This window comes from Anas platyrhynchos, chromosome Z, assembly GCF_047663525.1.
Source record: "Anas platyrhynchos isolate ZD024472 breed Pekin duck chromosome Z, IASCAAS_PekinDuck_T2T, whole genome shotgun sequence".
NCBI lineage: Eukaryota > Metazoa > Chordata > Aves > Anseriformes > Anatidae > Anas > Anas platyrhynchos.
The window spans coordinates 67,997,501-68,010,105 of record NC_092621.1 but is presented as its reverse complement, the minus strand read 5'-3'; positions in this window follow the sequence as shown (position 1 = coordinate 68,010,105).

The window sequence follows — 12,605 nt, the reverse complement described above, 5'->3', positions numbered from 1 at the left end:
AAAATCTTAGGTGATTTAATTAGGTATTATTCAATAAACATACTTAGACATTCTTTTACATTATTACATTATCCTTTGAGACTCAGAAAGAACGTTACCCATCACCTCTTTTTTTTTTTTTTTTAAATCTCTCATCTGTCCTTAGATCAGTCCAGGAAAGCCACAAATAATTAATCTCATTAAGTACCTAGGACCAGAGCATATATAAACTAAATAAGTTTTGCTTTTTATAAGAAAAATTATGTGCTGCAACATCTGCATTTTCTATAAATGATAACATATTCTATGTTATGACTTGCATATTTAGGTAGCTGTTCATACAGCCTGAGTATAAAATTACTGCAAGAAAGTATACAAAGGACACTTTTCAGCAATTTTCCTTCTACTTCAGGTGTAACTAAAGGAACAACAGCTCTACCTATAAGAAAATACATTTCTGCAAGATTTGTTCTCTTTTTTCTATTCCCTTAAAATAGCAGCATTATTATTGTTGAAACTTGCTATACAATTATTATTTAAATTTATCAATGTTATTTTTATTTTCTTCATATTTTTGCACTGAATGCTAGATTTATTGGTGTCAGCTGGAAGAAAGACAAATGCATTTATTGAGGGAGAATAGGAGAGTAAAGATTTTTTTCTGAGTAATAAATATTTAATACTCTTGATAACTGGACTGCAAAATGTTAAACATACACTGCTTTTGATTTATATTACCAATGAAAGCAGATCCTGCTATCCTTTTTAACAGTGATTAATGTCATACTTCCCAATAATTTTATTCAGTTCTGTGTATGCACTCATGGAGTAAAAAAAAATAATAATAAAAAATTAAAATCATATTATGAGGAAAGCTATTTGAATCTGGACTTAAACTATTAAGGTGTAAATTATAGTGGAAACAGAGACATATGTTCATTTCCTTTAGACAGTAGTTGACTTCTATTAATTAGAGAGGCTGCATTTTGTCCCCTCTTTCAGGAGCACAAATCAGCATTTAAATAGTCTGCTAAATTTGTTGCTTTTCTATTTATTGATAGTGCAATGTGCAAGGTGTTTCTGACAACCCGTGAGTCTTAAATGCAATAAGCACATAAATCTGACTGAATGTTTTATAATTCCAAGAAAAAAAAAATTAGGTAGTCAATGACTCAAGCTAGAAATGTTTTGACCTAACTGTTTTAAAAGGATTTAAACTTAGATCTTCAGTTAAATGAGCATCATGAGATATGAGTCTTTATGCAATCCATCTTGATTGTTCTGGGAAATAAATAAAAAATATTTGGTTTATGGATATGAAGGTTAGAAAACACTAAACTACTAGTTACAGTTTTTGCAATATTTACTTCTAACAATCTTTTGGAGATATTTAAATATTTTTACTCAGATTTGTGATGATTTCCTCAATGATTTTAATATGTAAATTCAAGTTTTCTCTGTTATACACTAAACAAAAAATAGCAATTAGATGTACAGAGGTTTGATAACATGTGGCTTGTTGAAGGTTAGACTTGATGTCTCTGAGTTAGACACTCCACTCCCTGAAAAGGTTTCATTTAGGGTGGTTCAGAACTTAGCTAGGTACCTATATAATTCTTTAATTGACTTCTAGCTACTCATTCAGAAAAAAATAAGGAATTAGTCTTAAAAAAATCAGTCTGTAGATAAGCAAAAAACAGACAATATACCAATAAATAGAAAAAACTATGGATTTAAATGGGCTTAGACATGGTGGTGGAAGGTTGGTAAACACTTTCTATCTTACAGATTGAGTAGATAGATGTCTCCTGAAACTTTCCTTAGCCACCCACACCACACAAAATTATTATTCTGTTTTTAGAACTTTTTTACTACATAGATCATTGCTGTCAACATCAGATTAGTTTCTTCCTAGGAAATACATGTTTATATTGTGAAGCACCCAAAACAGCATTAAAATGTAAAAGGAGATCAGAAAGACACAGAATCATGACTCCTTAGTCCATGAGTGGTGTAGAAAAGGCCATTTACATGCTCCAAAGCTCATTGTATCTCTGGGCAATTCCTTTGCTCCGACAGAAGCTGGCCTATGGCAGCGCTGCCACCAGAATCTTTCCCTCGTTTTTGAAAAAGAGCCAAGTTTTGCTATGAAATATTTATTTCTGATAGATGTGGCTGCTCTGTTCTGTCAAATGGATGACTGTCAGCTTCAAAAGCAGCTGTACATATAAATTAATCACTCTGGTTTTATCAACAGTAAATGCTTCTCTCCTGAGCAGCTTCTTTTCTTCTTAAAGAAAAAAAAAAATACACTAAACTATCATTTTTCAACCTATATCACAAAATGCAAGACTGCTGATGAACAGGTTACATGAGATTTTTGCTGGAGATATTATTCCATCACTTGCTTTCAGAAAGGTAAGAGAGACAGGACAAACAAACAAACAAACAACAACAACAAACAAACAAACAAACAAAATTTAGGGGAAAAAGTAAAGCCTGCTTGCATTATTTATTTATTTATTGGCTCATCTTGTGATCCAATCACACCAGCAGAGCTTTTGTTTAATCAGATTGGCTGATGTCCTTACTGGTAATATTCTATAATGCAAGCAGAGTACTGGTACAAAACTTTTTCTCCAAGAGAAAATCTGCAAATTTTCTTATAAGGATCAGCTTTAAAAAAAATCATACTGATAAATAATGATTTCTATTGGGGAAAAACTAGAACAAAAACAAGAACAATTTTAAAATATTCAGTTTTTCACTAGAGAGCAATAATACTATGTTAAAAGAAATACGTTCATAAGTGAATGTATTCATTAATTTATTTTGAAATTTAAAAACCAAACAACAAAAAAAACCTTGCTGACTTTATGCTGTTAGAACAATAGAGCATTCTGAGTTCTTACTGTAATTCAACCTCTATAATTTTAGAAAACTCTGGATTGTTGGTGTGGATTCTTTAAGATCACATTGATTTTTGAAGATCACGTAGATTTTTGTAGAGATGCACCTAAACTTAATAGCTTTGCATCCTTCCTTCCCAACAGAGGCTGCTGGTCATTTGTAACAGTGCTTTAGGACTGGAGTGCAAGGAGAGATTGAATGATACTTCCTAGCCTGGGTATCAAGAAATCTGCAGAGTTTAGTTTCCTGCCAGAGCCTTCACATAAGCGATTTCTAAAGCTTCCAGTCCAAAATTTCAGTAGAGAGCAGTGGTATTATGAAGTCCTTCATGAGAAGAAAATGATTTTTTACTATGAAAAAGGTCATTGCTATAAAGGAATAGAAATTGTGTTGCTATGTACAAGCCAGCTTCTGAGAACAAAGCAATAGTCAGTTATTTTCAACTTTTTTCTTTTTTCTTTTTATTTTTTCCGTTTGTTTCAAATAACAAAGAAGATGGTTCATCAGTTTTCATGTGACCTTAGAAATTGTTCATTGCTGTCCAAGCAGTCACTAGCCACACGCTGAAAATCATTGATTTAGGCAGGTTCAGTACAAGAAAGCACCTTTCCTTCACCTTTTTTCCATTTTTACAAAACTATGTTTAGCCTTCCTAGGTCCTAAATCTGCAAACATAAATAAGTAATTCCATTAAGATTTAAAGATGAGAGAGGGAGAAAGAATGATTGCTGGAAGCAAACTGTTCCTGTCTGAGCATTATCATTTCATGTTTTTCCTTCATATGAAGAAACAAGCAGGTTACTGTCACCATGGCACTTTTGTTACAAGTAAAAAACAACTCTAAGTTCACAGAAATAAATAAATAAATAAATAAATAAATAAATAAATAAATAAATAAAATAAATAAATATGACAGGCTGTAAAAAGGTGATTTCTGCAAAAACTGCATGTACTTGTCTTGCAGATTACACCATTTCACTTTTTTTTTTTTTTTTTTCCTTGTAACTTCAGACTTTTCTTAGCATGACCATCCACAGATTGCTTTCAGGGTGACTCTGGATGGTGTTCATGAGTGTCCTTTGTATCTGCAGTCAGATACTTCAGTTATTGTATCTTTATCTACTGGATTTGAAATACCCATGTGAAGTATTGATTTCTAGCATCACAGCCTGGGTGACAGCTTTCCATTCAATCATCCTTAATAACCAGTTCTACACTTTTCTCTGCTGTCTCTCTCTATTGCTGACTGCACTATAAACCACCATAAAATTGCTGCTGCTTCTCTCTGGATTTACACTACACTACTAAAGTAATGTAAACTCCCAAATGCAGATTGCAAAAATGAATTGAAAGCTGAAAACTGGAGAAGATTAGAGAAGGAAAGTTACTTTCAGGCATCTCAACAAAAATTACTGTGTGAAATCATTTCTAGTAGATCTTAAATTATTTAGAGGTCAAAGTTCCTGAAAGTGTAAAATGAATTTCTGAAGTGTATTTTGTGTCCTGGTAAATTCTCCATGTTACATCAAACAGATCTTTACTCCTGGGTCACAGCCCTAGGACAAGAATGTGCATGCTGGCAACAGGGCCCCGTGCCTGTCAGCCACTCAAGAAGGGAGCCCTGAGTTGGGACATTTTTACACTGATGGACATCCTACTGATGGACAATATCCCACCCACCCACCACCTGGTGTAGGGGGCTGAGGTACCTGGAATTCCACCCATGTTCTGTCATGAAACACTGTGACAATTCTCATAAAGAGCCATACTAACTTTCCCAGACAGACCAAGGTCTCTTTCAACTTTTGATTCCACCACAAGCTTGCTCACCTTCCCTCAAGAACAATGAGGGTATATGTTGTTTTAATTTGGGTTTTAATAGACATTTCTCTTTCCCCTTCCCTCTGCTTCCAGATTTTCTAATTTGGTCTATACCATAAAGTGACCAAGAAGAAAATATTTGGGATTCCTTGTGTAATTTTAAGACAGAGAAAAATCCTGATGGGGTGGAATTCTATGGACAGGATTCTGCATGTGTCTTGCTATAGCACCAGTGCTAAAATAGTGGAAATTTTAGTCTGCATCACATATCATCAACTTCCAAACAGTAAGGAACTCAGACTAACCAAGATTTATTCTCATTGTTTCCATGGGATCATTTGTGGTTATTGCTTTGAAAACAACCGTGAAGACATTTGAGCATCATGCATTACAATGCACAATCTACTCCCTCTTTTCCATTACAGTAAAAATAATAGCAAACTAATCAAAAAAAAATGTTATCTTACTATGGAAGGACATGGTCTGATGTTTTCTTAGTGTTTTTCTGATGCAACATGTATAGAACCATAACATTCTTTATTCTGGATAAAATCTGGTGCGGTAATGAACAAAAGTTCCTTAAAAGCAAAAGCAGAGAGTAAAAATATCAATTGCAGCCTACGTCAAGGAGTGACAGAGTCAAGGAATCTATTCACTGGAGTTGTTAAAGAAACAAGGCAATATACTCAGTCAAATGCCAGTAACTCATAGTGCAAACCTTGTTGTTTTTTTTTGTTTATGTGTCTTATGTTGGTTTCACTTTTGTTGTTTGTTTCTTTTGAAATTCCAACAATTAATGACAGTTGTTGTCAGAAGAAAGAAGCTTTAATTCAAAGCTGGGGTAGTTCAACTGTAACTCAGAGCAGGTAGAAATATGACCACCTCTTCACAAAAAAACAGTTACAGAAATTATTAATGGAGCCTTGTCAAATATTAGGATGTAGAGTTCACATTTGCATTTATGTACTGTGTTTTCTTTTTATTTAGTACCTTAGCAGACAATTTATATAAAAATGTTTAAGGTAAGGCCTTTTGCACATTATCACAATGTTAGTTTATATCTTTCTTAAGAGTGCTTTCTACATTTACTGTTTCTCTAATGAATTTTAGTTACCCCACTCTCTGGCAAACTAGGATGAATTCTCTAATTAATACTATAAATATATATAAAAGATTGCAGCAGTCATAGTTTCATTTTGAAAGTTTACATAAATGCCATTTTATTAATTGTTTCTAGTTTTTCCTTGCAAACACTTTTTAAAACATTTTTACAACAAACAAGAAAACAAACAAAAAACCTACTGCACATTTAAAGAGGTTTGTAAAAACTTAAGCTGAAAGTGACAGAAATCTGTCTAAATCAAATGCAAATACATTTCACCATCAGGGCTTCTCTGTATTTCATACAAGCATCTAAAACAACAGAGACAACTGTCACCAATAAGCCATTTATTCTAATTACTAATAACTTTTCACACCAGTAGTAAAATACAAAACCAAAAAAGGAAACATTAATTCCTGTTTTCATTATTCTACCTCACCTATTAATGTATTGAATATATTGGCTTATATGGACCAGCTTCTATTCTGATGCATGAATGTAAAGTAACCTGAGAAAATTCAATATTTTTGAAAGTTTGTTGTAGTTGTTGTTGTTGTTTTTCCATAACAGAATAAGTATTTGGAAATCTGAGCTGTGTAAGAGAGCAAGAGTACCCAATGGTATAGTTATTCTACAGAAGCAGCTGTTAAAATGGTATATCATTTTGCATGCAAATCCTGTCAATGATTTTTATATTAAAAGTATTCAGTTCACAAGTGAGAAAAAAAAAAAAAAAAAAAAAAAAAGGGTCTTTTGTCTTGACTGCCAGCTCAGAAAACTTGATATTGATCTGTGAATGAAACTTGTTTTTCTGCTAAATCTCATCTGTGTTAGTGAGAGCGATCAATTGCCACGTCCTTCAGCCAAGCTGAGCACATGCTGCTCCTGTACAAGGGAAAGGCTCAAAGGTAAATGGACACAGCAAGTCACTGCAGGTAAAGCTGCATGTCTGGGAAAGTGCTGGTACTCACAACTGTTGTTTTTTTGGTCTCCCTGTCCCTCATGACTCTTTCTCCAAGCTTCTGTTGGTCTTCCAAATTACCCGCCCGCGGCAGACCAGGCCAGACCACCTGTTGTTTCTCTCTTCACTACGTTCCACCTATTTTCTTTGTGCTTATGAGACTAATCTCCCATGACAGGTTAAAGACATTCTATAAAAAGGATGTGATTTACTTCTAACTGCAATATTCTTGCCTTAGCACACACTTTTGTCCCAAGCCATGCCATATCTCTAGGAGAAAAAAAAAAAAAAAAAGTCCTTAAATGTGAGAATAGACAAACAAGTACATTTTGTGTTTGTGTGGTTCAGGGGGGTTGGAGTTTACCCCACTCTTTTATTACTTCAGTGCAAATTACAGGATTTAGAGTAGATTGTAGGTGCCACCTTTCTGTTTAGACTGTGTCTCAGAAGCTCATGAGATTGTGTCCTAAGGCTAGCAGTAAGCTTTTCATAGCCATGAGTATTCAATCCCGCAGATAATACTTGTAGACAATACAACTGTGAATTATAATTTTCTGAGTAATGGAAAGAATACATCAGCCTAATCCCAAAAAATTTTGAAAGGTATTGTTAATATCTCAGTGGAGAAAATGTGTTATATATTTTACTAAAACAGATTCAAGGTTTGCTGTGGATTTTTATTACATTTCTTCAACCACATTAAATTCTCATAAATTTAAAAGAATTTGTCTTTTTTTTTTTTTCTTTAATGGAGTATTTTGAATGAACTCCTATGTTCTTTATCAGAGATGAACTTAATGCAAAAATATTTGAGCTGCTGTGTTTGTGATGAATACAAATTGTTTAGATGTTAAACAAGTTTATCTTGAAAAACACTTCAGTTCCTTCCTTCCTTCCTTCCTTCCTTCCTTCCCTCCTCCCTCCCTCCCTCCCTCCCTTCCTCCCTTCCTCCCTTCCTCCCTTCCTCCCTTCCTTCATTTTTTTTTCCCTTTTTTGGCAAAATATGTAAAAGTTAAGGACACTCCACAACCTCCCTGAGCAGCCTGTTCCCTTCCCTTCCCTTCCCTTCCCTTCCCTTCCCTTCCCTTCCCTTCCCTTCCCTTCCCTTCCCTTCCCTTCCCTTCCCTTCCCTTCCCTTCCCTTCCCTTCCCTTCCCTTCCCTTCCCTTCCCTTCCCTTCCCTTCCCTTCCCTTCCCTTCCCTTCCCTTCCCTTCCCTTCCCTTCCCTTCCCTTCCCTTCCCTTCCCTTCCCTTCCTTTCCAAGAGATATTCTGAACAAGAAAACGTGAAGGAATATTAATCAAAAGTGAAAAGGTTGCTCAAAAAAGAACAGCCTTTGAAAATGTTTTTAAAGATCACTTTTGAAGAACACCATTATTTTTGGTCTATATTATCCCAAGTTTTTGAAGAAATCGGTGGTAAATTTCTGTTCCAAAGTACACCATGTAGATTTGTACTCTGGCACAGCCTATGGGGTAAAGAAAAATGAGTTAATGTTTGCTTTGGGTACTGGAAAAAAGGAAAAAAAAAAAATGTTTTTTTTTTTTTTTCTGGTTATACATAATAAATGATTACTGAACTTAAAAACATTTTTTATAGCTGGGTTTATGCATGTTTTTAAATTGTGGGCTCATGATTATTGTTAAGTCTTGAACGATAGCTGCCCTGTGAGTCTGACGACCTATCAGGACTGTGAGCTGTGCCCTGCACATGCTCCTGAGCCATCTGTGGGGCACCAGGTCTTATACTTCAGACAAGAATCATTCAGATGGAAGTTTTACACTGCAAGAGAATTTCATATATGTATTATAGAGAGAGGTGTTGATCCTGCATATACTATCCAAGTCCTTTCCCTGAAAATAAAAATAATGATAATAATGATAATAATGATAATGATAATAATGTTGTTAATAATAATAATAATAATAATAATAATAATAATAATAATAATTTGGGCATCAGGGATATACTTATGCCTACAGGTAAGTTTAATGAACAATGTAAATAACATGCTTGTCATTTTGCAGAAACAGATCCATAAAACAAAACTAGTGATATATAATCAAGATTGTGCAAAATCTAAAGCAAGCTAGGCAATAATTTAAGCTGATGAACCAACTTACAGTTATCCAGCACAACAGAGTTTCTCTGACATCTCCCAGAAACAACGAAAGTTTCCTGACAGAAAGACTCCATTTGCACAATAGAACCATCTCTAGTTTAGATACTTTGCACAGGAATGTCCACCTGGAGACCTAAGTGTTGGTCTTCCAATTGGCTACTTGTTCACTGTCAGAGAAAACTGTTTTACTGAGTGAAACTGTTTTACTCTGTTTGTCTCATCCCTGTTACACTGAAGGGTGTTTTTGCAACAAAGTAATTAAACATTTACTACTTAAAGCCAGCAAAAGTAGTTCATAGTCAAAAAAAAAAAAAAAAAAAAAAAAAAAAAGTAGTTGATAACATGCCTTGACAAATCTGTTTTCATATAGACCTCATAATTGCTTAGCAGTCACTGGTAATCTTTACTTCCCTCATGTGTGCATGTTAATTAGATATGGTTTTATAGGATTAATGATCTAAAATAGTTCATAAAAGTAGTTGATTAATAATAAGAAAGGTGATAACTATATTAAAATTGAAAACAGGACAAATATTTTCTGTGACTGTCAGGTGAAAATTCTAGAAAATATAGTCTTTATACAGCTATTTTTCATAACATTGCTACGTGGAGTTGTATTTGTTAAGTGATATATCAAATTGTGCACTGGGAATAATTTTGATGTCCAAATTAGTCTCCAGAAATCAATTGTGAGTGCTCAATATGCTGAATTTAAATTTATCTGATTTAGAAAGAAATATCATAAATATGTTTGAGTGCATGATCATAATTCTTCCCATCAAAATCTTTGCATGTGTAGTATTTCATGACTAGTATTTCATTTTTCCCATAGACCAAAAAGCCTTCAGTTGTGTAAGAATTCTCCAGAAAAAGGGAAAAGTATAAGAAAAATATATTTTAGTAGCTGTTACATACAAAAATAAATATTTTACAGTTTGGAGTAATTTTTCTGAAACTTAAAAAAAATAAAAACATTTTTGACATAAGGATAATAGTCTCATAAAAAAAAAAAAAAATCTGGAGACAAGTAAGGGCAATTTTGATATTATTCATAGGTGATTCCTTGTAACAACTTTTTTGTTGTTGCTCTTTTTCTTTTTTTTTTTTCTTTTTTTTTTTTTTGGTGAACTATAGTTGGCAGGGGAAATACAGTTTTTCGCAATTGTATCATTGTCTTGGTATCAGACTGTTCACCTTTGCAAACATATATCTTTGCTTTTGATGCATCCGTCTGTTGTTTTACCAAGGCCTCTTTCTTTCAGATGAGTTATCTTTAATTCAACTGTTATTTTCAGTGTATCTACTATTTGATACTTTTAAATCATAGACTTGAACATTTTCTGGAGTGGAGTTTTATCTGCAAATTAGTATCCTTCTCATCTCAACAACCTGTTCACTGTGATATGGAACATGAAATTCAGCCCAGCTCTCATCTTCTCTATCCTGCTTTGGCATTCCTACCACCCACAGATATATATTTTCCACCAGTTGACAGCTTCTCAGGAAAAGTGCACAAAGTGTTCCTTGAACCCTGCTGAACCCTTGCCTGCTGTTCAGCCAAGTCCCTGCTTGGGCTATCTCAACAGTGCATCAATTGTGTGCTCACTGAGTGATGGCAGGCTATGCTCTCAATTTACATGTTGTATTTACTGATGTACAAAGCAGTCTTAATGGCTTTACCGTTCACCAGCTTCAATAAAACCTGTCTTGTTGGCAGACAGTAACACCTACAGACTCTTACTTTTCTATAACTTTTTGCCTTTAATATTTTTGGCACATGCATGTCAACAGGTGTAAGTGGAGGTGATGACTGTGTTTCAGCACTGACACAGAGCAAGACCTTGGTATGGAAGAGGCAACAATTTAGCAGGAGTAGGTAAACTATCCAGACCAGTTCTTTACAATTTCATATATTTCTCTGAATATCAACCTGATTCTGTTTTCCAGGTCCATGACTGATAAATATTAGACAACAAGAACTTATACATGGAGTATGGACTTTTATGAATAACAAGCTAAATACATTTGTCTGTAAATTTTGAAAGTCTTTTGTGATCTGCATACATGCACTTTGCTGTCCAAAGTCTAGCCAAGGAGAGTTAAATTTCAACAACAAACTACTCAGCTAAGTTATAAGAGAACATTTATACTTAAGATATAAGAACCCCTCCTCTTCAGGACCATACACCTACTGTAGTTCAAAGTAAACAGACTGCTAACTTCCACTGGACAAGTTGGCAGGCTGGGAGAACCACATAATTCACTGGGGCTCTGTACACAGAAGAGCTGGGGAGTGGGGAGAGTGAGGTAGGGGGTGGGTGAGTTCTCCTTCCAAATATCAAATTTCTTCAGTTTAATTCACAAATCTATAAAATATATCTACAGGTTCCCATGTGTTTTGCCAAAGACGTCTGTGTAGTATTTCGGTCTTTTTCCACCATGTCTGTATGTCTGTCTACTTAAAAAGATTAGTTATGCACTGAAGGTTTTGGGCTGCTTCCAGACTGTGGCAAGCACTGCATGTCCAGTTACAATGGCTTGATGCAAGTCATTTATTAAACTGTCAAAATTGGCTAAACACCAAATGCTGACTCAAATGCTGGATATTTTAGCAAGGTGTTATAAGCTCTTGGTTTTGAGAACAGACAGAAAAAGAGACATTTGAGAATATGAATGTAATGAAAAATGCAGGTAATTAGTATTAAGGCAGTAACATAGGCATGACTTCAGTCACTAACAAAAAAATAACATGGAACATTGTAAATAACAGCACTCGTCAAATTGAGGGGAGCTTCACTGAAAATATGTCTGTGGTTTTGTAAATGGTGGTTGGAGGCAGGCTATTCCCTGTTCACTTTGTTTTATGAGTAGTCAGGAATCTTAGTTACAATTTTCAGCTTTTGAACATTCTTCTTATCATTAACAATAACTCTCACGTCCATTTCTTTGTATTTCAAATCCTACAGTCTCCAAGAACTGTTCTGAATGAAGAATAAAGGCAGGCATAGTTTGGTAAGTCAGTGGACCTTGACCTGTCTACATGCATGTTTGATAAGTTTAGAGAAGATCCTTGTCTTTGGAAAAGATTCATTGAATAACTGAACCAATACAATAAAACACCTGAAAATTATTCAACAAAAGAAGTGTGTGCACTACAAAATTCATTAGAAAGCTTACACGAGCCAAAACCTTTGTGTATATGGGATAGAGTTGTGCACTTTGCTGTGGTAAAAAAGTATGTTGTACTTTTTCTCAAAAATCTCTTGCCACTTTAAAATTTCTAGGTTAGAAAATCAATTTATTTACTGTTAAAAACAAAACCAAAAACAAACAAACAAAACAAAACAAAAACAAACAATATCTTACAACTTTGAAAGCGTATATCAGAAATAAAAATGCTTTTAAATTCCCATATTATATACATGACGTCAACATTTTAGACATCCTCTATCCAGTAATCAACCTGCTAACATCGTAATTACCATGGATTTTGGCTGCCAACTGAGGATAAACACTTCTATGTGGTGAAGAGAGCTTGAGTAGTGCATTTTCTAGGTGAAGTTACCTTCACACTTGGCATATTAGAACAGAGAAATAGCAGTGGGAAAAATGATGTTTTGATTTTTTCTTTTTAGAATTCTGAAAAGCAAAGATCTCAGTAAATAAATATATTATTACCTTTGGGATTTGCAATCAGCAGTTAATTGCTGT